This window comes from Protopterus annectens, chromosome 2.part0, assembly GCF_019279795.1.
Source record: "Protopterus annectens isolate FY-2018-M chromosome 2.part0, PAN1.0, whole genome shotgun sequence".
Taxonomy (NCBI): Eukaryota; Metazoa; Chordata; order Ceratodontiformes; family Protopteridae; genus Protopterus; species Protopterus annectens.
The window spans coordinates 1,586,037,471-1,586,058,756 of NC_056728.1; the positions used below are offsets into that span (position 1 = coordinate 1,586,037,471).

The following is a 21,286-nucleotide window of genomic DNA, read 5'->3' on the forward strand; positions in this document are numbered from 1 at the left end:
GTCATTAAGGACACTTTTGCCCAGCTTTAAAAGTATTATTTTACAGAAAAAGTAAAGTTTCAGTTATAGTAAAAGTGAAGTTTTTCCCTCGAAGGGAACTTATCTGGCCAGTAATGCAAAGTGTCAACCAACTGTTGATTCTTGAAAGCCTGCAAGACGAGTGTTGTTCGGTGGCATGAAAGCTCCAAAGGGCTTGTGGTCCAAATCTGCCTTTTAAGGCAGCTCAGCTCGAGCTAACAGCCCAGATGTGTGGAAGGTACCCTGAAGTTATAGAAACTGGCTAGCTGGCATATCCTTAACAAGATGCAACACATAGAGCTAAGGCTACTGCAGCAGTGATCCTTTTGATGTACATCTGAAATGACTAATACCATCTACAGGGACAGATTTGTTATGTAAACATATATTCAGATTGTGAAGTATTTACCTTACAGTACTGTAATGTCCACCAGCCATCAAGGCTTTAAGAAAAAAAAATCTAGATTATCCTGGTGAGAACAAATTTATTCCATCTGATAAACTGGCAGATCCTTCTGGATCTAAAGCTAAAAGTCTGCAATTAACGACGAAATTGAGGAGGCAAGAACAGCACAAATGCATAAAATGATGAAGGAAGTCAGAAAGAAAAAGTTTCCTACTCTGGGGAGATAAGGCACATCATTTAAACTGTCTGTCTTCTGAGGTACTACAATGTGGGAAATAGTACTTGGTAGACCACTAGTTTTAAAAGTACCACCTCCTGCTAGCTGATGCCACATGACCGAAGAACAGCTACAGCAGTTTGGATTGAAGCGGTCAACTATATACCTGTTGATCTCACTTCAGTCCCAGGAATGATTATGGAAAACATTCTGCAGGATAAATTAGTGCTTGTGGGTGAGGAAACGAGACTATGCTAGCTAGTCCATAGTCTGCAATACTATAAAGACGACTGAATGTTGAGGTGATAGAAACCTGATGAATAACCCTAGAGAAGTGGGTAAATGTCTGGGGTGGAAATGCCTGGAAAAAGCAGGCAAACACCAGCCTGTTTAGCTTATATATAAAAGATGACACATTACAATTGGTAAACAAGATCTCCTTATACTTTATGGACATCAAGACTGGTGCAGTAATCAGAAAAGAAAGTATCTAGTGACAGCCAGTGTAACTTGAAGAGCGGATTTGCCGGTGACTGCTAGGATTAATGCAAAAAAAAAAAAACAAATATAATGACATGTTACTGGTGATGGGGTGGACATACATGCATTCTAGGAGGGATGGGTTTAGGGTGGATGTAGAAAGAAATGATTTCAGTGAAGACATAGGAAGAAATAATTTGGGGATTATGATCACCGTGGTGCTAAATGAGTGACACCCAGACCCAATGTGCAAAATGGGAAAAGGGGTTGTGGATGGATGGATGGATGGATCAATAACAAGTTGAATCATTCAAGAATTAAAAAATAAAAGCATTGGCAAAGGCCAAAATAATTCTGGGATACATAGCATATACAGAGGAATCCATAGAAACCAATATGACATAGCATATTAAGGTTATAAGATGATACTGAGTTTCATCCGGTGGTACTGGGTTTGATTCCCCTCAGTGTCCATCTACTTACAGTAAGACTAAGTAAGCAGCTAATATGCCATGACTTAATCTAGTTAACTAAACCAAGATAATTTTCCTATACTACAGAGCACAGGCAAGGGTGTATTTGGAATACTGTACCTGTGTCTGGAGTCTACAAAGAAAAAAGTGTGCATAAGGTGGTAAAGAGCACACAAAAGGCAGATATCAAGACTGAGAGAAATGAAAGTGCTGAAAGTTCACAGAAAGGTTAAGACATCTTGTTATACACACATTAGAAGGTAGAAGAGAAAAGGAATACATATGGAAAAAGGGAAGTAAAAGGGGTGTGCAGCTGCAAAGAGGTCAGCTACAGCACTTGCGTGCATTTTAAAGACCTAAAGTCATCTTCTACAATTTTCTTAGTATGGTTAACACAAACACTTAATGATTATACAAGACTGAAGAATTAGTATGAAAACTGAGGAGATACAATGGTAGAGTAAGAAATGAACAGGTACAATGACAGTATGAAATTGAATGGCATGAAAACCACACCAGTTGTGGTTAAAACCGGCATTACCCACATGTGGATGTGAGTTACTGGTAAAATAGAAATGGTTGTGAAGAGTGATAACCTGCTTATGGCAGCTACAATTCAGAAGAAGTCTGAGTTTCTGGAAGATAAAAAATACAAACATCATCTAGCTGTTTATTAAACTAACCAAACTTAAGCATGCAGTTTGCAGCATTTATTATAATGCAGCTCTTAAATACAATGCAATACAAAAACAATGCAAACATAGCAGAGTGTAGGCAGCCTGTTGTTAACCTGATTGTCAAATATCCACATCACAAGACTAAGAACACTACACAGTTCCAACTGGCACCAGCAACCAAAGCAAGATTTACAAACTACGTCATCATTAGTCTAAAGGAGAGGAAAAATAAACAATGCACTAACTTGTTCTCAGTGAATACACCAGTACAATATCTCACTTCTATATATTTACATCATCATTTATGCATAACTGAGTGGCACATACATTTCCTAATAAAAGAAGCACACAGCCTCAGGAATGTTACTAGCAAGGATTATTACATTCCGTATAAAAATGGAAAGAAAAATGTAGACATAGAAAGAAACAAGGGAAAGAATGAACCCTCCAGGAAAAAGAAAGAATATTACATGTAATGGAAGCTGAAACCAAACTCGCTTACAGATTAATCATCTAGGAGCCTGTGGAATCCTGGAGGCCATTTCTGACAAACTCTGAATGCTTTACAAGAATGACAAGGACAAGATGTGTCTGGGCTGGCTCTTGACAGCAACTGCCTATGTGTGAAGTCTTTTAAATACAAGAAAGAACTGCAGAACTCATTTATTGGCCCAGAGGCAAAAAAAGCCTTTTCTTCCTCTCAGCAAAGTAAAACTATCCATCACTTAACAGAGATACTTCCTGTTTTCAAGCAGTTGGGAAGGCATGGCTTCCAACCCAAATACTTAGCTTGGCAAGATATCCGTGCGATGAAAGAGGATTTTATAACCACTCCATTCCACCTGAAATTGAAGATTAAAAAGAAACGGAGGGAGGCAGAAGTGCAGAAGTGGAACTGTTGCAAAAAATGAGGCTACCGTGGCTCTGACAAGCACTCTTTATCATGCTATACTAACTTCAAAACTTACTTATTTCTTAACAAAATGTACTAAGTAAATCTGTATACCTTTGTAAAGCGGAGCATGTCAAGAAAATGTTTGCTACTCAAATGAGCTATGGCCAATTAACTCCAGACATTTTCCATGAACTGTATGAATTAACAGATTTTGTAGTGTATGCCTACACTCTGTGAAATACTCTGTGCCAGCTTTTGTCCTGGGTAAACCATGTTGCTAGCCAATGTCTCAGTAGTGTTGAAATATGTAGTAGCTACTGTGCAGTAGCAAGGGAAAATACAAAATCATTCTAGAGTAAAAAAAGACCATCTGGATAGCCAGCAGCAGCTAAAATACTAGATCAGGAAGAATCAGAGGATCAGACATATAACAGCCATTAGTCAAAATTACTAAATAATACTACATATACATAAGGTGATGCATTTTAATGCACAGTATACTGCAATACTGCACCTAGGTCAAGCCTGATAAATGGAAACTGTATCAATGCATACAGAAACATCAATAAAGGTTATGTATAGACCTTGTACACTTTACCCCTTGCCTGTGACTATTACTTTGAACTGATTTGACCTCTTTACTTGCAATGATAAAGGTAATATTTCATCACATATATCATCTGGAAAGGCAACAAAGAAACTCTGCAGTGTTAAGTGGATTGTGCCAACAGTATATAAAGTATCCTTGACAAAAAATCTGCCCAGATTTACATTCCCTACCCAATATATAGAAAAAGACCTTAAGATCTCCACTTTCTTTTTCTTCCCATTTCACAAAGTAATTTGCCAATAAACTGCTATCTATCTATATATGTATAGATAGATATGTATATATACATATGTGTGTGTGTGTGTATATATATATGGTTTGCTATTAAAATGTTGCCATAAAAAAATACTTCCCGTATGGAACATTGAAGGAAAGAGAGAAACTTAAACTATATGTCCAGTCACAATGTTGAGTCTGCTGAACAAATTCAGCAGATTCGACATTGTCGCTGAACAGAGCATGTGATGTCCGTATAGGAGCTCAGATAACTGAAACTCCTACATTTTGCATCATGATTTTGCCCCCCTGCACCCCCCCACACACCCCCTGCTAACTACGTATTCCAACTCTGAGATCGCACTACAGTGAGGGAAGAGATGAATGTCCAAAACTTCACTGTACCACGATCTCTGTGCAGTACTTCGAATTCATATCAGCGCACAGTAGCATTCACCGATATGAACTTTCGAACATAGAGTACGAACATGGAGTGTTCAGCAACATGGACAATCGAACATCTGTCTTTTGAATGTCTGTCTTCAGAGCAACTCTATTCAGCTTTTTGATAGTAAACCTGTGTGTGTGTGTTTGTGTATGCATGTATGTGTATATATATATATATATATATATATATATATATATATATATATATAGGGTCTATATTAGAACATCGAGGTTTAAAACCTTCAAATGTTCTAATATCGAACCCTACGGAGCAAAAACTGAAAATATCGAAACAACAGAAACTCAAATTCTTTCCTAGGAAAATATTTTGGTAGTCCGTTTCTGTTGCTTCGGTATTTTCAGCGCTGTGGTGGAAAGTTACGGGTCAGGTTCAAGTAAGTGTGCGATTGTGTGGATGTAAGGGTTAGGTGAGTTAGGGTTAGGGCGCGGGTTAGGTATGTGTGCGATTGTGTGGACATGAGGGTTAGAGCAGGTTCGGTGAGTTAGGGTTAGGGAGCGGGTGAGATGAGTGTGTGATAGTGACGGGGGTTAGGGTTTGGGTTAAAGTAAGTGGATAGTTAGTGATGTGTGTATAGTTTAGTGTAGGGTTAGTTGTAAGATTTTAGGTGTATGTGTGTGGATTGCTGTTTGTTTGGTGTGCTTGTGTTGTGTGTATGTGTACTGGAACAGTGATTTTTTTCCCTAAGAAAAAAATCGCTGTTCTGACAGTTTGAGATTGTAAGCTTTTGCTTACATAGGGTCGATTAATCACTGTTCACTTCTTTAAGCGGTCGGTGATCTAATATAGACCCTATATGTGTGTGTGTGTGTGTGTGTGTGTGTGTGTATGTATAAAATAAACCAGCACAAAAGGACCAGAATTACAGCTTTAGACCACATACATGTATCTATTTATTGTGTTTGCTAACTGTGAAAGTCTACTGGGCCTAGGTGAGCCCATTTTCAGTGGCAGCCTGGGAAGAAAAGCTCCACATAACATTAATAGTACATACTAGAAAAAGCACAATATACAGTGTATATACAGTCTCAATGCATGGAAATAAATATTAAACACAGTGGTACATGTTATTTACAAACATTACACATCAACATTGTATACAATTTGATCATTGAGGATGGAATTATTCAGGTAGGGTAGCAGTTTTGATTGTTACTTGTTGGAGTTTTGCAGGCATAAGCAGTTGAATTCAGCAAGTCACAGAGAGCTCCTAAGTAGTGATATTGTAGAGGACTATAGCAGTGGATCAGGTGTTAGGAGGTACTATTTTGGCAAAAGTACATTGCCAGAGAGGAGAGGTGTGATCTGAGAGACGACAGACAATGGCTGACCAAATATTTATGTTAGAAGGCAACATATTTGGCTTCTTCAGTATTTCTGTTTAGGTACAAAATTAGCAATTCAGAGCCATCAGTACCTTAGCTTACATTTTAATTACACTTCCCAACAGCTGGACTAAGCAGGTAGTTCTTCATTAAAGTTCTCCCAACCAGGGAGGTAGTGTAGTGACAGTTAGGGACTCCGTGTTGTGTCAGATACTAACTATGTCTTGTACCTAAAAATTAGCTACTGCAGGACCATCTCAGAGCCTAAAAACAGGAAGGAGAAAAACTCCAAAATAATCTACTGGACACCTCATCGTCACAGTGTCTACTTCAAATATGGACCAAAAGACCAACACACACACAGAAGTCACACTTTTTCTTAATGCCTTCTGTTTCTGCCTTGCTGAACATCAAGCTTCTTCCAATGGACTTGAGCCTATTTGTTCCCTAGCTTAGGGGATCGGTGGGGAATACCCAGATGGAGTACACAACAGCCACCTTGGGGGGGGGGGTCATTTAAGAAAACATCAGGGAACTTCTAATCAGCTGGTAACTTGAATATAGAGCAATAGAACATTTTTTTTTGCTTTTACAGATCTTAACTCCACCCCTGGCTGGGGGGGGGGGGGGGGGCTGACTATCAGCATCACTAAAGGGACTCACAATGTCATCCTCCTGTGAGTGTATGCGCTACTGTAGTTGTGAGTGTGATCTACTAGCAGGTAATGAGCTTGGTGAACTGTAAACCCTCCTCCCAGAACAATTACTACACAGTGACCCCTTCTCTAATGGATTCAGGCTATACTTGTTCTGCTCTACCCTGCTCTCCCACCAAGATAGGCCCGCCTATCCTCCCCTACCAATGCTAACAAGTGACTAAGCTGCTAATCAAACTCTGGCCACATGGGCCTTCGTCAAAGCTTTATCCTTCCTAATTTCTATTTGCCAGCACTGCTGGAGTACAGATTTACCATAATGACAGATATGGTCTCTATGACTAAAGCCACCCTATCCCATGATGCATAGCAAAGGCTCTCCGCTGCAAGACTAAGGTATCAATGGAAGGCATAAACACAGCCGCATGAATGGAGACCAGCACAAAGAAGGCAGAGGATGGAGAGATAGGTCAATAAGGAGGACGGACTCACCAGCATATCTCTCAGCTATACAGATTTTCGCAGAATGTCCAGATTTTTGCCTCATATTTTTCATAAAATTCTAGTTTTTTGGTAAATTAGAGGCAAATCATTAAAGACTGAAGTTAGAAAATAATGACAGACATTTGAGTTACAGACTTCATACCCTTCAGAAAACCCATGCTAATGCAAAACCTGTTATCCTATCAACTGTCTACATTTGTAAGAACAATATTTAAAAATTGTCTCTATTTTTGGGCCTTTGTCCCACTTTCATTTATTGATTTACCCAGATTTCTTGCTCTAAGAATTTGAGAGGTAAGCTCACCACTATAGATCAACCATTATAAGTATATAACTCCTGTATCTAAGAGGAGTATGTCCATCCTATGTAGCCTGTAAGATGGTGTCCCACACCTTTCCTGAAGTGAGTTCTGAGGCCCAAATACTCCTATGCACAGTGATCCCCAATGGGCTCTCTAGACCTGGAAGCTAAATCCAAATTAGAGTAGTGCTTTACAAAGGTAATCAAGGATGACCAAGTAGCAGCAGGACAGGTATGAGTAACTGAAACATTCCACAAGAAGCATGATGAAGTAGCGAAGGCCCAGGTGGAATCAATCTTAGGATAACAAGGCAAAGGCTAAACATGGAAGATACACCAAAATGCAGTGAGAAAGCCACCTAGTCATGGTGACTTTAGAAACCGTTTGACACTGATTTGGCATCACAGCAAACAAGTGAGAATGTTCCCTGATAAACTTAGTTGTATTCAAATAAAATTTTAAATGCCTGTGAATTTTCTGGTAATGCAACAGGTACTCCCCACTACTGACATATGAGAAAAAAGACAGGCAAGTGCAAGGTCTCATTAAGACTAAACACAGTAGCCTCATTAAGCAAAAAAGAGGAGATAGTCTATGGAAAGAGTGATCCTGAAGAAACACAGGGTATGGAGGTTTGATGATAATGGTGTAAAGATCAGAAATCCTCTAGGTAGGGGTGATGGCCACAAAAACAGAGCCATCCATGACAGAAATTTGAACTCCACAGAAGCAGCTGGGTCAAAGGTAGTCTAGGATAGCTTCTCCAAAACAAAATATGAACACGAAGGAAGCATTGGATGATGCAGCCATGGTCTTAACAGGAAAGCACTCTTTAAAAAAGCTTTATGATCTTTTAAAGATTCAACAAAGAACCACGGACACTGACAGATGAAAAACTTACATCTGAAGCAAAAATACCAGAAATTTAACACAACAGGGATCGGATTAGAGCAGAACGGGCTCTATCCCTTTAGACTTGACATAAACAGAAAAACATATCCATTGGTCCTGACATGTTCCTCTGTTGATTTTGACAGCTCAACAATGGCAATTTAAGCAAGTCTCATTGCAGTGCAATAGATCAATGAAAACCGCTTTCAGTGAACCTGACTCTGCCCTTTACAATTTTGTATAACCATGCACTTATAAGTTACGGCTTAGTAAGCTTCTCCCATATGAAGGGATGCAAGAGAGCTTGCCCCCTGCAGACGTTTTTTTTTTTTTTTAATTTTTGGTCACTGAAAGTGGTTTTCCAGTGGAACTGCTTTGATGCATATGGATTAAACTGAACTGCTGTCTTTTGAGTAAACATGAATGTGTTTGCCTCCTAATGGGCTTCTGTAAACAAAAGATAATGGCGACCACTCTTTCTCCCGGAGAGAGAGATAACGTGCAAATACTGGTACTATAGAAATCACGCTATAAGCCACAGAAAGTGGATGTCCGGGTCAGATTTAACAACAAGTCAGACAACAATACCTTGGCAGGTCTCAGAGAAATCTGTTTATCCAGCAGATGGGCAGTGAAAAAGGGACCAGGTCTGTCAGAACAAAATGGGCAGATGAGAATGACACTAGCTTTGAGAAGTTTTCTGTCATGTGAACAAACTATCCTTAAAAAAGTCACCAAAGCAGAGGACAGTAGTTATGCAGTATATCAAATATTGCCAGACTTGACCAAAGTCTTTGAGAAATTCGTCAAGAAGGTACCACTGAGAGACTGAATATAAATCCATATGATGTGCAGTGAACAGCTAAGTGGTTGTCTCTGAAAATCCATGCGGTTAGAGTTGCAAATGCCACTTCTAAAGCAAAAAAAATTACTAGTGGTGTGCCACAATGCTCAGTTGCTGGGTCCTATCCTACTTGGCATCTGTTTCTCAGACCTTCAAGCCAACTCTCCTTGGCTATGGTTATCAAAATTTGCAGATGACTGTAAATAAGTGTTGTTACTCTCCTTCACTGATTTACAGTTGCTCCAACATGGGTTAACATGCTAACAATTGGTGGAAGAACAGTGGTCAAACTTAATACAAAAAGTACAATACAAAAAATTCTGGTAAACAAACACTGCTACATAATATCACATCACACCACACAAGTGACACATCCCACCAATCAGAAACTGTCGTAAGTGACCTAAGCACTCTTGCTGATAATACAGCAGTTCAGAAAACCTTTTGTCTGTCTCATCTAATTTACAAAAGAATCTCCTCTGGATCCAAAATCTTAGTTACCCTTTGCTCACCTCTCATCAGACCCATTATTAAATATAATGTCCCTTTTGGCATGCAGTTATCTAAATAATGCACTCAGTTTGACAAACCTCAGATTCCTAAGCAGAAATATAAATGACCTTAAGACCCTTGACAGACCTCAGAAATTTCTAACTAAAAAGGTCAATTACATTAAGACCCATAGTTAAACAGACAGTGAAAGCCCTCTCTCTCTACTCAGTCTTTTGCAGACTCCTGTGTTCTGACATATGTCTAGCCTTTTGAGACAAGAAAGACCAGACACTCCTTAATCTCTTACGCCTTCACAGAACAAATGGCTCCTCACATACCAGGATAAAGGACCTAAACCATTATCAACAGATAAATAATACAGTTGGGCATGATACAGGCATATCCCAATGTATCCCCTACCTCTAGCACAAACTTTTACTACATGTCAAGCAAGTAACATCCTTGCCACCTTCAAGGTAAACCTATATAATTGGATGGGCAGCCTCAATTTCTCCCCTGGTCTATCCTGTGGTGCCCTTCTTGATGCAGGAGGGAACTTTTGAATATGGTATATTGGCTAAGCTTGCAGTGGTCTGTGGACTAATTGTTTATTATTTTCCTGGAAGCAATTACATTTGCCATCAAAGAAAATGTGTGAAAAGCAAAGAGAAGTCCTACAAGCTATGACTGAACAGCAGCATCCCTTGATGGTCCAACTAGTGATGGTATATGGTAGAAGAATAACTTGCATTTGTTTCTGGTGGCTTCCTGCAGCTGTAAAAGAACCTGCACACTACAGATGAGCTAAAGGACCACTCAAGCATCATTAATAGGCACCTGCTCTGTGTCTCTCCTGAAGAACTGGGCTCTGCAAAAATGTGGAAAATCGCAACTAAGCAATGTGTAGCCATAGCCCATTCTCAAACTCTCAAAACATCCCAGCACAGAGGTCTAAATCATGTTTCCCTTGTTTGTTGACATACCATCTAAATGATATACTGTCAGTCTATACGAGCAGAACACTTGGAGGCAGGGAGGCCTGAAGGAAAAGGAGAATTGTCCTCATCTCCAGTACACTGATAAGGACTGGGAGTTCCTTGGACAACTGAACTCCCTGAAATATAAGCTCACTAAAATGGTCTCGTACTCTAGGGCTGATATGTCTGTAGTGACCGTCACCCAAAAGGGGGAACGATGGAAGGTATTGTGTAAAATAAGACTACTGGAATCCAAACACCATGACAGATGTATGCATGTGCAAGAAATGTAAATATCTTAGTCCAGAGAGTTCACATTCAACCACTGAACTCACATAATTAAATGAAGAACTCTCATGTGGAATCTGGCTAAGGGAATCATACAAAGGGGCACTGCCATGACATCCAGCACCTTCATACACTGATGCACTGAAGCTAAATGTGAGTTGTTACGAGCAAAGTACAGGCCTTTGATACCATTCCCCACTCAGGAATCATAGAAAAGCTCACTAAGCTAGGCATCAACCCCTATATCACTAGGTGGGTTGCAAATTGGCTCACAGAAAGAACCCACAGTATGACAGTAGCTGACTCCAAGTCAGACTGCCGACTAGTCACGAGTGGAGTCCCACAGGGTTCGGTCCTGGGTCCTCTCCTGTTTGGTATCTACTTCTCTGAAGTCCAGGCCAACACGAAGGGGACTCTGGCTGACAAAATTTGCAGACGATTGAAAGTTGGGAGCTATTATTAACTCCCCAGTGATGTTGACATCCTACAGAAAAGCCTCACTGAGACCAACAACTGGTGTCAGAACCATGGCCTTAAGCTCAATGCTAAAAAATGTGTCATCACCCTCTTTGGGAAAAACCCAGTTCCCATGAATTACCACATCAATGGTAGTCCACTGAAAACAGAAGGTGTTATAGGAGATCTGGGAACACAGGCTGACAGCAAAATCTCTTTTTTGACCACTACATTGCCACTGTGGTCAGAAAGTCCTTTTATGTGGCACATATCATTACTAAGGGTTTTGCATCCAGGAAGAAAGAAGTCATTGTCTCCCTCTACTCTTCCCTCATTAGGCCAATCACTGAGTACAATGCCCCATTTGGCATGTACCTCACTAGACACCTGCAACAACTGGAAAGGCCACACAAGTACCTCACAAAGAGGATCCTAGGCCTTAAACACTTGCCCTATATGGACAGACTAAAAAAACCCCAACTATTCTCTGTCTCATATCGCCTACTTAGAGGCGATCCCTGCTGACTTACAAAACCATGTCTGACCCAGCTCTGTTAGAAATGCTACAGCTAAAGAAATCCCAATCGCTCCGCACCACATGGTCCAGAGACCTCAATCTCATTACCACAATCAACAGACCATGCTGGAGGGAGAGGTTCATAACCTGGAGACTGCCCATGCTATGCAATAGACTTCCCATACATGTCAAACAGAGCACCTCACTGGCCCACTTCAAGAGAAATCTTGATGAGTGGATGGGGAATAGAAAATTCACCATGGAGATCACTCCAGTGGCTCTACTTGACAGAGAGGCACTGGGAACTAAAGTCTGGTGGCACGATGCCAGGGTAATCCTATGGGCTAGTCTTGTAAAGACTCCAGGGCCATTAACCTAGTACACAACTATGAACCTATGGGACAGAAACTTCTTATCCATTCCATCTGGAAACTATTCTATGTTGGAAGTTATCACTTCAAAAACATCTGCACCATACAGTCTGAGTATGAAAACATCTTCAAAGTAAAAACTGAGGACACACATACATGCTTCCCAAGGTAGTCCAGCACCAGTGACTATTACTGAGTGGGTGAACCGCAGGACTCTGACATGTCGGAGTCTTTTCTGACAGCTGCAGCAGGAAATCAGTGTACCCAGCTTGGAGTCCTTGACCAGGATGGGAGGATGCAACACACTGGACCACAATGGTGACCCTAACAATATCAGCAACTGGAGAAACCACCTATAAAGATAATTTGGTGAACCAAAATGCCTCCTGCAGAGCTCGTTCATGATGAACATGGTGTCTGTGGCCCTTTCTTCCTCTACCTTATTATCTCTAACATCTCCCCAAACTTTGGGAGTCATGTCAGGAATGCTCAGAATCAGTTTCCTCTTCAGCATCATTTAAATCAGATGTGAGAGACTCTGGAGGGAATCAAGATGTTTCTTCTTGCACCCGGCCTTCTTACAAATCTTTAATGGTGGACCTGAAGACGACAAAGAAAGACCATGGCATAACGTGGACAACTGGATTCTGGGAGATCCTTTGGTCCTGCTCCACTTCCTTGGAAATTAATCAAGAGTAGTAGCAGGTGAGGACAGGTCTAGAGAAGATGTCAGCAGCAAAGCTGCCCGGGAGGCAGGGAAAGACCAAACAGCAGAGGGCTGAAGGAGTGGTTGTAACAGCAAAACAGATTCCAGTGTCAAAAACAGAGTTTGCAACACATTCCTGCTGGTGACCAGGAATGCCAGCTGACAGAAAAAATGTTCTCTCTCCAAGAATAATGGCAGATAAACTTCCTGAATTCTTCACTCAGATATTAGAACTACCAATAAGTTTCTACTATATTCAGATAAAAAAAGAAATAGAAGGAAGCATGTTTGACTTTGTAGATATTTGTGATAATCCTTTATCTGAAGTAAATCAAATTGCATACAGGCTGTGATGGTCTATGGCCTAAATTCCTGCATGCATGTTGTACTTTTGCTGCTAAGGCAATACAGGATATCACTGACTCTTCACTGCAAACTGGTACTGTCCATCAAGTTCAGTAACTATCATTCCAATGTCTTAAAAAAGGACTTGAAGCGAAGGTGGAGACTTGCTGATGTTACTCACTTCACTACCCATAATCCAAAATATTGGAAAAGGTTAAAGCAAGGCAGCGAAATAACCATACTGTAGCAGATTATTTACTTAGTGGTCACACTGACATAGCTTTGCAAAAGGGCTCAGCTACCCTGCTTACTCTCACCAACTCTATTTTCAATGCTGTGGCAGAAGGTGAAATCATTCGGTAGTGTTTGAAGACAGTGGTGGAGTATTGATTATCTGACTCCATGCATAACTCATGATAGCTTGCTGAACTTGTCATCTATACTCTTTGTTCACAAGCTACTTGCAAAACAAAACTCTTAAGCTAACCACTCAACAGCAACAACCAAAATGACATTCTGTTAATATATGCATTACAGGGGGATGTACTTAGACCAACACCCAACTTTTCACACTTGTTCTTAATGCTCTAAAACTACAGCTCTCACATAGGTTCAGGGGTAATTACTAGGCATGCAGTTCAGGAGACCACTGAAGAGCATAACCCAGTTTCTCAGTTACCACAGAGCACTGCCCGGTTAAATGACTTGTTTAAACTCACTCAGTAGTCAAATGAAGGCTGGAAGAATCAAATCCTGCCATACAGATCATCAACATGCATTTTATGATCAATAAAAAGTAAGACGCTCTAATGTCTAGCATTACAAACTGACTGTAATTGTCAGTGATTCACCAGATCAGACATATTACAAGTGACTGGTCAACATACATGAAACAAAATCAGGGATGTTCTGCAAAATTCTGGACAGCTGAGAAATATGACCTGCAAAATTCTGGACAGCTGAGAGGTATGACCCAGACACAGTCACATAATTTTATCTGACCTTCTGTTTCTTTGTGCTAACTAGGATGTTTATTCAACAGGCTATTAAACATGGTTATACCAGAAATATCAGTGTTATGTTTTCAATTTGTTAATACTTCAGATTTTTTACTTCAGGTTTCTGCCTCTGCCGATCCTTTCTGTTGCACATATGCTGCCTTACTGTTACTGGAAATATGTCATTACTAAACAGTTGCCCAGTAACCCAGTTCACCTATCTGTAAAATAAATAAATACAAAGTGTTGAGTACTCTGGCAGTCCTAACCACCCCTTTCCAAAACAAGTGCGCTGTGGTCATATGTGTTAGCATGCAGAGCCTGGGGTTGAACTCAGTGGCCTGAATGAGTGAAACAAGGATAGAGGGAATGCCTCCCATACATTATCCACCCCCACCGTGCAGAAGGATGGTGTGGTGTCGGCAGCAAGTCACACTGAAGGTGGTTGTTCTCTGGGTGCACAATCTCAAACTCCAGGACTTCTGCACCTACAAAAAGTATAAATGGAAGGCAATAGTTTACAGTGTAAGTTATGAAATGTTTTTCATAGTTGAGCAAAAAAAATACCGTAGCCATGCAACCCGCATAACATACAACACCATCACCTCAGCTGGTGAGATATGAACATTTATTTTAAATATAATTTAGGGCAGTATCAACAATATAACACTGTCAGTGCAGAACACACATTTCTGGCTACACCCTGGATCTGAGTTCTTAAGTACTCTTCATCTCACCCCTCTGTATTTTAGAACACTGCTGCCTATTTTTACTACTGACAGTTCTGTCCATTGTCCTTGAATTAATGTAGGATATGATATAATTATGTTTTTTTTGGGGGGGATCATTTTTGCCACCTTTGTTCTGTAGGTTCAGCTGGCACTGAGCCTTTTGCTGGATTAACTGCATCCTCCATATGCACGAGCAGTGTCCTTCTGTTTGGCGGGGCCTGTGAAGGCAGTTTGTGTTTTGTTTTCTATTAGTTCCCATGACTGTAAACTTCACACCAGTGTTTTAGCAAAATACTTCTACTGACTAAGTATACTGCTGCACAGTTTGCCTTTTATAAGCGTTTCACAGAAGCCTGACAAGCAAGACAACACTCAGGTCTCCAACTGTACAAGAAATTTAGGTACTGTCTCTAAGCTGAAATATTCAGATAATACGATAGTGTAATGTATCGTACATTAGTAACATATTCCACACTATCGCACAGGAGAATGATTAACTTACAACCAGAAAGACTCTCTGTCGACCCTGTGCTTGAACAAGTCATAGATGATGCTTCCTAGACACTATTCATACAGCAGGTGGGATAGCCGAACACAAGTCAGCACAAAGTGGTAATTTTATTTAACAGGGAAAATGTGAAAACTGGCAAATTTTGTGTGTGACTGTTAAGGAGAATCCTCATTCGGTCACCAAATAACCGTGTTGGCACCCAGCTCTTACACGGTAAACTGCTTACTAACTTATTTTCAGGATAAGCATTCCAAAATTCAATGTAACGAGCAAGAGTTTTCTATATCCAATTTAAAGCTGGCAGGGAATCTGTGTGGAGGAGACTGAAAACTGAAAATATTTCAGGAATTCCTACTCAGTCTTTCTGTATGCGTAGAGGAAATGCTTTTCGTAAACTCCCCAAGTTCTTTACAGAGTATTCCTTCTTTAGGCACACAGCACTTCATACCTCATTTTATGTGCGGAAGTCTTAGGACAACAAAGCTGTTTTGATCCTTGGACCAAGGAACCAGTGCAGGAGTATTCAAGCACAGCTGTGCACAGCTATGTGTTTTGCCTCCTACATGATGAATAATCCACAGTTTGGCCCAATGCCTATAACTTAGCTTACATCAGCTAAATAAAAGGACATCTGTACATGTGCACAGAAGCCAGTGGGGGCTACACACACACATGCACCCACAGTGCTAGACTTAATCACCTGTCCTGCATGGTACTCAAAGCACATGCTGTAGTACAGATAAGCCCATGGAACAGACAGCCATCTGACTAGGTGTGGACAAATGTCAAGTAAAATGAGATGAAAACCACTAAAACACATGCATGTCTTGGACTGAAAAATTAAAATGACTACTGTAAACAACTTGAAGTTTCAGTGAAAAGAAGACTGAGAAGCAAAAATAAATAAATGAAAAATAAAATTAAGTTAGACATGCAGCAGTGTAAAAGAAAACTCAACCAAAGGAAGGTGCAGATAGGTATGCACTAAAACTACTCTGTAACAACACACAATAAAATATTATGCAGGATGGAAATGGGCAAAAAAGAACTTTGTAAGTAGGAAAAATAAAATGTGCATGAATGACACAAAGATGTCCCAAAAGAAACACAAAATGCATGTGTAGGTAAACAATCAGCCCTTGATATCACACACGCGCTCTTTTCTATAGGATTAATAAACCACACCTTCCCCTTACTCCTCGGGACTCCCTCATACTTCTCATAAACATTCGTGAATTTCACAGTTCTCTCAGTGTGTAACTAGTCAGGAAACTTACATGCTTTTATCAAACAGAATATGAACAGCACTTGAAACACTTAGGCTTAAAGTAAGCTAAATACAAATTTAAAATATATGACCTTGTCCATGCATAAGGCTGCAAAGAACAGATTCATATGGGAATGTCTGGGTCTATATAATGAAGAGAGCATAATCCCATACAGGTTATTGTGAACAATGGGCAGGACGAATTAGAAAGTACAGTTTTGTACCTACCATAAATGTAGATGTTCGAGTGCTAATACAGCTGCAGTCATAACAGATGGGTTCTCCTGCCGTCAGGCGGGTCCTCGGTCGGCCGAATTCGAAAGTCTAGGTCCGGCGTCGGTTGTCGCTTCTTCCCTGACGTCAGTGCGACAGGGGTATAAAGGAACCAGCCAACGCCATTTTCTTCAGTTTTTCTTGCCCCAGATGTCAGGTGCCCCCAGAAGGAAGGCAATACATAATTTTATGTAATAATGCAATGCAGTATAATCAAAATACAGTAGTTGCAAGCAAATACACCATAAATGAATACCCCAATCAGGTTGTATGAGGATGTGTTAGCCTATAGGCCTGTCCCAAGAGGGGAAGGAGGGAGGGAAACCTGGACTGCAGCTGTATTAGCACTCGAACATCTACATTTATGGTAGGTACAAAACTGTACTATGTTCATCGTGCATACAGCTGCAGTCATAACAGATGGGAAGAATCCCAAAGCTAAGAAAGGGGTGGTAGGCACTAGGTGGAACTCGGAGGAGCCAGGATGCCCTGCAAGACTGCAGTGGCAAAGCCTGCACAAGTTTTGGAGTATAATGGTAGGTGGTAGTGCTTGGAGAAGGTATGTACAGAACTCCAAGTGGCTGCTTCCAAAATATCTTTGGTAGGAACTCCTCTGAGGAAGGCTGCAGAGGTAGCTGTGGCCCTTGTGGAGTGAGATCTGATGTCTGTAGGTACAGTTTTGCCATGAAAAGAGTAGCAAAAGCGTATGCAGTGGGCTATCCATTTTGAGATTGTCTGTTTCGAAATTGGCTTTCCTTGAGCTCCTACAGCATAGGACACAAAGAGCTGTTCTGATTTTCTGAAAGGCTTTGTTCTGTCCAGATAATAACGTAGTTGTCTGTGGATATCCAAGGAGTGTAGTAATCTCTCCCCTTTGTTTTGAGGATTAGGATAGAAGGTAGGTAAATGTATGGCCTGATTCAAAGCTACCCTGGATACCACTTTAGGCATAAAGGATGGGTTGGTTCGTAAGGAAACTCTGTCCTGATGGAAGATGATGAAAGGCTGCACAGCCATGAGAGCTTGTAGTTCTGAAACTCTACGAGCTGAGGTAATTGCCAGAAGGAAAGCTGTTTTCCAGGACAAATATTGCAGATCTGATGAGGCAGCTGGTTCAAAGGGAGGCAAGGTCAGTTTTTCCAGAATGAAATTGAGATCCCAAGCAGGAATTGGTTGTTTTCTTGGGGGTCTTAGATTCTTAGCCCCTCTGAGGAACTGTCTTAAGAGAGGGTGAGAGAATAAGGGTGGATCAGTGTTGTATTCTGCAGAAATGGCTGAGGCATGGATTTTGATGGAGGAGAATGAAAGTCCACTGCTTAGCAGTTCAGCTAAGTACTGTAGTATTTGAGGTAAATTCAGTTTCTCAGGACCCTGACCCCTTTTCCTCATTCCAGACAAAAAAAGTTTCCATTTTGCGGAGTAAGCTTTTCCAGTTGACGGCCTTCTGGCCTCCAAAATGACATCCTGCACCTCCTTAGAGAGTATGGTCTGTTGTGATGCTAAGGAATCTTCCATGCGGCTAGATTGAGTGTTTTTAGCTGGCTGTGAAGAGTTTTGAAGCTGTGCTGAGTCAGGAGTAGAGGCATTAGAGGCAGGGTCCATGGTGGGGAATGCATCAAGCTCCTCAGGAGTGGGTACCAGTGTTGTCTTGGCCAGTCCGGAGCAATGAGGATCATCTTTGGTCTGTCTGCTCTGGTTTTCAATAGAACTTTGGGCAGCAGAGGAAGAGGTGGGAAGGCATAAACTGTCATTGATGTCCAACTGAAAGAGAGAGCGTCCACTCTCCAGGCCTTTGGATGGAAAATCCTTGAGCAGAATTTTGTCAATTGGTGATTTTTGTGGGAGGCAAAGAGATCTATGTCTGGCCTTCCCCATGCTTGGATTATTTCTGTAAAAACTTTTGGATGCAACTTCCATTCATGTGGATCTGTCATATTTCTGCTTAGGTTGTCTGCCAGTGTGTTTTCCTTGCCTGACAAGTACTGTGCTTGTAGTTCGATTTGTAAGTCCATGGCCATGTTCCAAAGTGACATGGCCAGTCTGCATAGGGGGTATGAATGTGTTCCTCCCTGTTTGTTTATGTACCACATAACTGTAGTGTTGGCCGTTCTTATCAATAGTTGGCCTGGTTGCAGAAGGTCCTTGAAAGCTATAATAGCATTTATTACTGCTAGCATTTCCTTTTGATTGATGTGAAGGTGCTTTTCTTTTTGGGACCATTTGCCCTGAATGCACCGATCTGTCATGTGCGCCCCCCCCCAGGCGTAGTCCGAGGCGTCTGTTGTGATGACTTGATTTGCTTGAGGCTTGCTGAATGGAAGACCTGTGTTTGTTTGGCATGCTTGAGCCCACCACAGAAATTCCTTTTGCAGACATGGAATTAGTGGTATTATTGTTTCCAAACTGTGGCTGTGTTGAGACCATAGGTTTTTCAGGTACCATTGAAGTTTCCCCATATGCAGCTTTGCACATGGGATTAGTAAGATGCAAGATGCCATGAATCCCAGAGCCTGCAGGATTTTCCTTGCAGTCAGCCTGGTGCAATTTGCTAGTGCTCTGAAGTATTGAGTTAGTTGCCCCTGCTTCTCTGGCGTGAGGTAGGCCATCTGGGTGTTTGTGTCCAAGTTGGCACCCAGGAAAATTATCTTCCGAGAGGGTATTAGCCTTGATTTCTTTTTGTTGACTGTGTATCCCAGACAGCTCAACAACATTATTACATAAGCCAGATGTTTCAGAAGAATGTGCTTGCTGTCCGCTTGGATCAGGCAGTTGTCCAAATAAGGGTATATTTGTATCCCTTGAAGTCTGCAGTAGGCAATTACTGATGCCAGGCATTTCGTGAATACTCTGGGCGCAGTAGATAAGCCAAAGGGCAATGCAGAGAATTGATAATGGGTTGAACCTGCAAGAAATCTGAGGCATCTTCTGCAATTTTGTCTGTTTGGGACATGCAGGTATGCCTCCTTGAGGTCCAATGTTACCAGTCAAGACTCCTTGCCCAGCATGGGAAGAAGTTGCTGTAGAGTGAGCATCTTGAATTTTGGTACGAGTAGAAATGTGTTTAGGATGGACAGGTCCAAAATAGGTCTCCAATCTTTTCCCTGCCTTGGTACCAGGAATAGCCTGGAATAAAAACCTTGACCTTGTTCGTGCGTAGGTACCTCTTGAATAGCTTTCATGTCTATGAGCTCTGTAATTTGCCTTTGTGCCTCTGCCCTTTGATTGTGTGGCAGGTTTGGCATGCCTCTCATTTTTGGAAGGGTGTGAAAATGGAATCTGTAGCCTCTGTTTATAATGTCCAGGATCCATTTGTCTTTTGTGACAATATGCCAATTCTTTGAAAATAATGCCAGCTTTCCTCCTAAGGGGGCTGCCATTTGAGTCTTGCTTGGCATGCAAAGGGGAAAGTCATTGAGCTTGCTTTCTGAATGATTGCGAGTTATCCTCACCACCTCTTTGTTGTAGGAGCTTGCCATTGTCTGCCTCTAAAGGATCCTTGGGATTGTCCTCTGCCACTTGGGCGCCTTTATCTGCCTCTTTGGGGTCTGTCCGTGGCTGGAAAGGACCAATTTTTGGAAGGCCAATTTCTACTGAAACGTGGGGATTGAACCTGTAGAAATTCTTTCACAGTTTGCATTGATTTAGCCTTTTCTTCCATTTTCCTTAATACCTCCTCAGCATTAGCACCAAATAATACATCCTTTTGAAGAGGGGCATCTAGTAATTTAGCTTTGACATGACCAGGCAAGGTTTGTTCCTTGAGCAAGCATGTCTACGTATGACTGATCCTGTAACAGCAGCTCTACATGAGGCCTCTAGAGCATCAAAACCACATTGTAAGGTATGCTTACCCACTTGTTCTGCATGCACTATGCATCAAATCCTGCAACTCCTTCAAGTCTGGTTGTTCAGGTTGTGACATTTTACTTTTCAATTGTGATAACAAAAACTGTTGGTATTTTAGCATATAGAACTGACAGTTTAAGGCCCTCATGGTTAAGGTAGCCGAGGTATATACCTTTTCCCCCCACCTTTCTAAGGATCTGGAATCTCTCTCGGAAGGTAATGGATTTTTAGCAGTGGAGGCCTTAATTCCCTTGGGGCCCTGTGAGATGGTTTCTGGGTCAGCAGCATGGCTTTTGTATAGAAATTGGTGTGAGTCAGGAACCCTGTAGTACCTATCAGGCTTAACTGGGGCTGGAGGCAGAGAGTCCAGGTTAAGGCAGGCCTCCGAGTAAACATCATCTAGGATGTCCAAGACAGGAGGTATAGCCAGAGGCCTGTGCTGAGGTAGTAAGAGAAATTCCCTAAGCCTTTTCTTGGAATCAGAATAATCTTGGCCTTCCCAGTGGAAGTGTTCCCTTAAAGTATGCA

The 21,286-nt window shown here is 41.3% G+C and overlaps 1 protein-coding gene across 5 annotated transcripts in view; it reads right to left on the minus strand.

Moving 5' to 3' along the window:
- The window catches only part of LOC122793545 (ATPase family protein 2 homolog), a 1,053,089-nt gene that overhangs the window by 843,368 nt on the left and 188,435 nt on the right, over positions 1-21,286 (minus strand). Inside the window, exon 1 of one of the 5 annotated variants that reach the window (XR_006363489.1) lies at positions 2,774-2,822. The exons of the other annotated variants lie outside the window; for them this stretch is intronic. The gene's annotated coding sequence lies outside the window, so the exon portion shown is untranslated. Of the gene's footprint in view, positions 1-2,773; positions 2,823-21,286 lie in introns of those variants that run through there. 5 annotated transcript variants of the gene reach the window in all.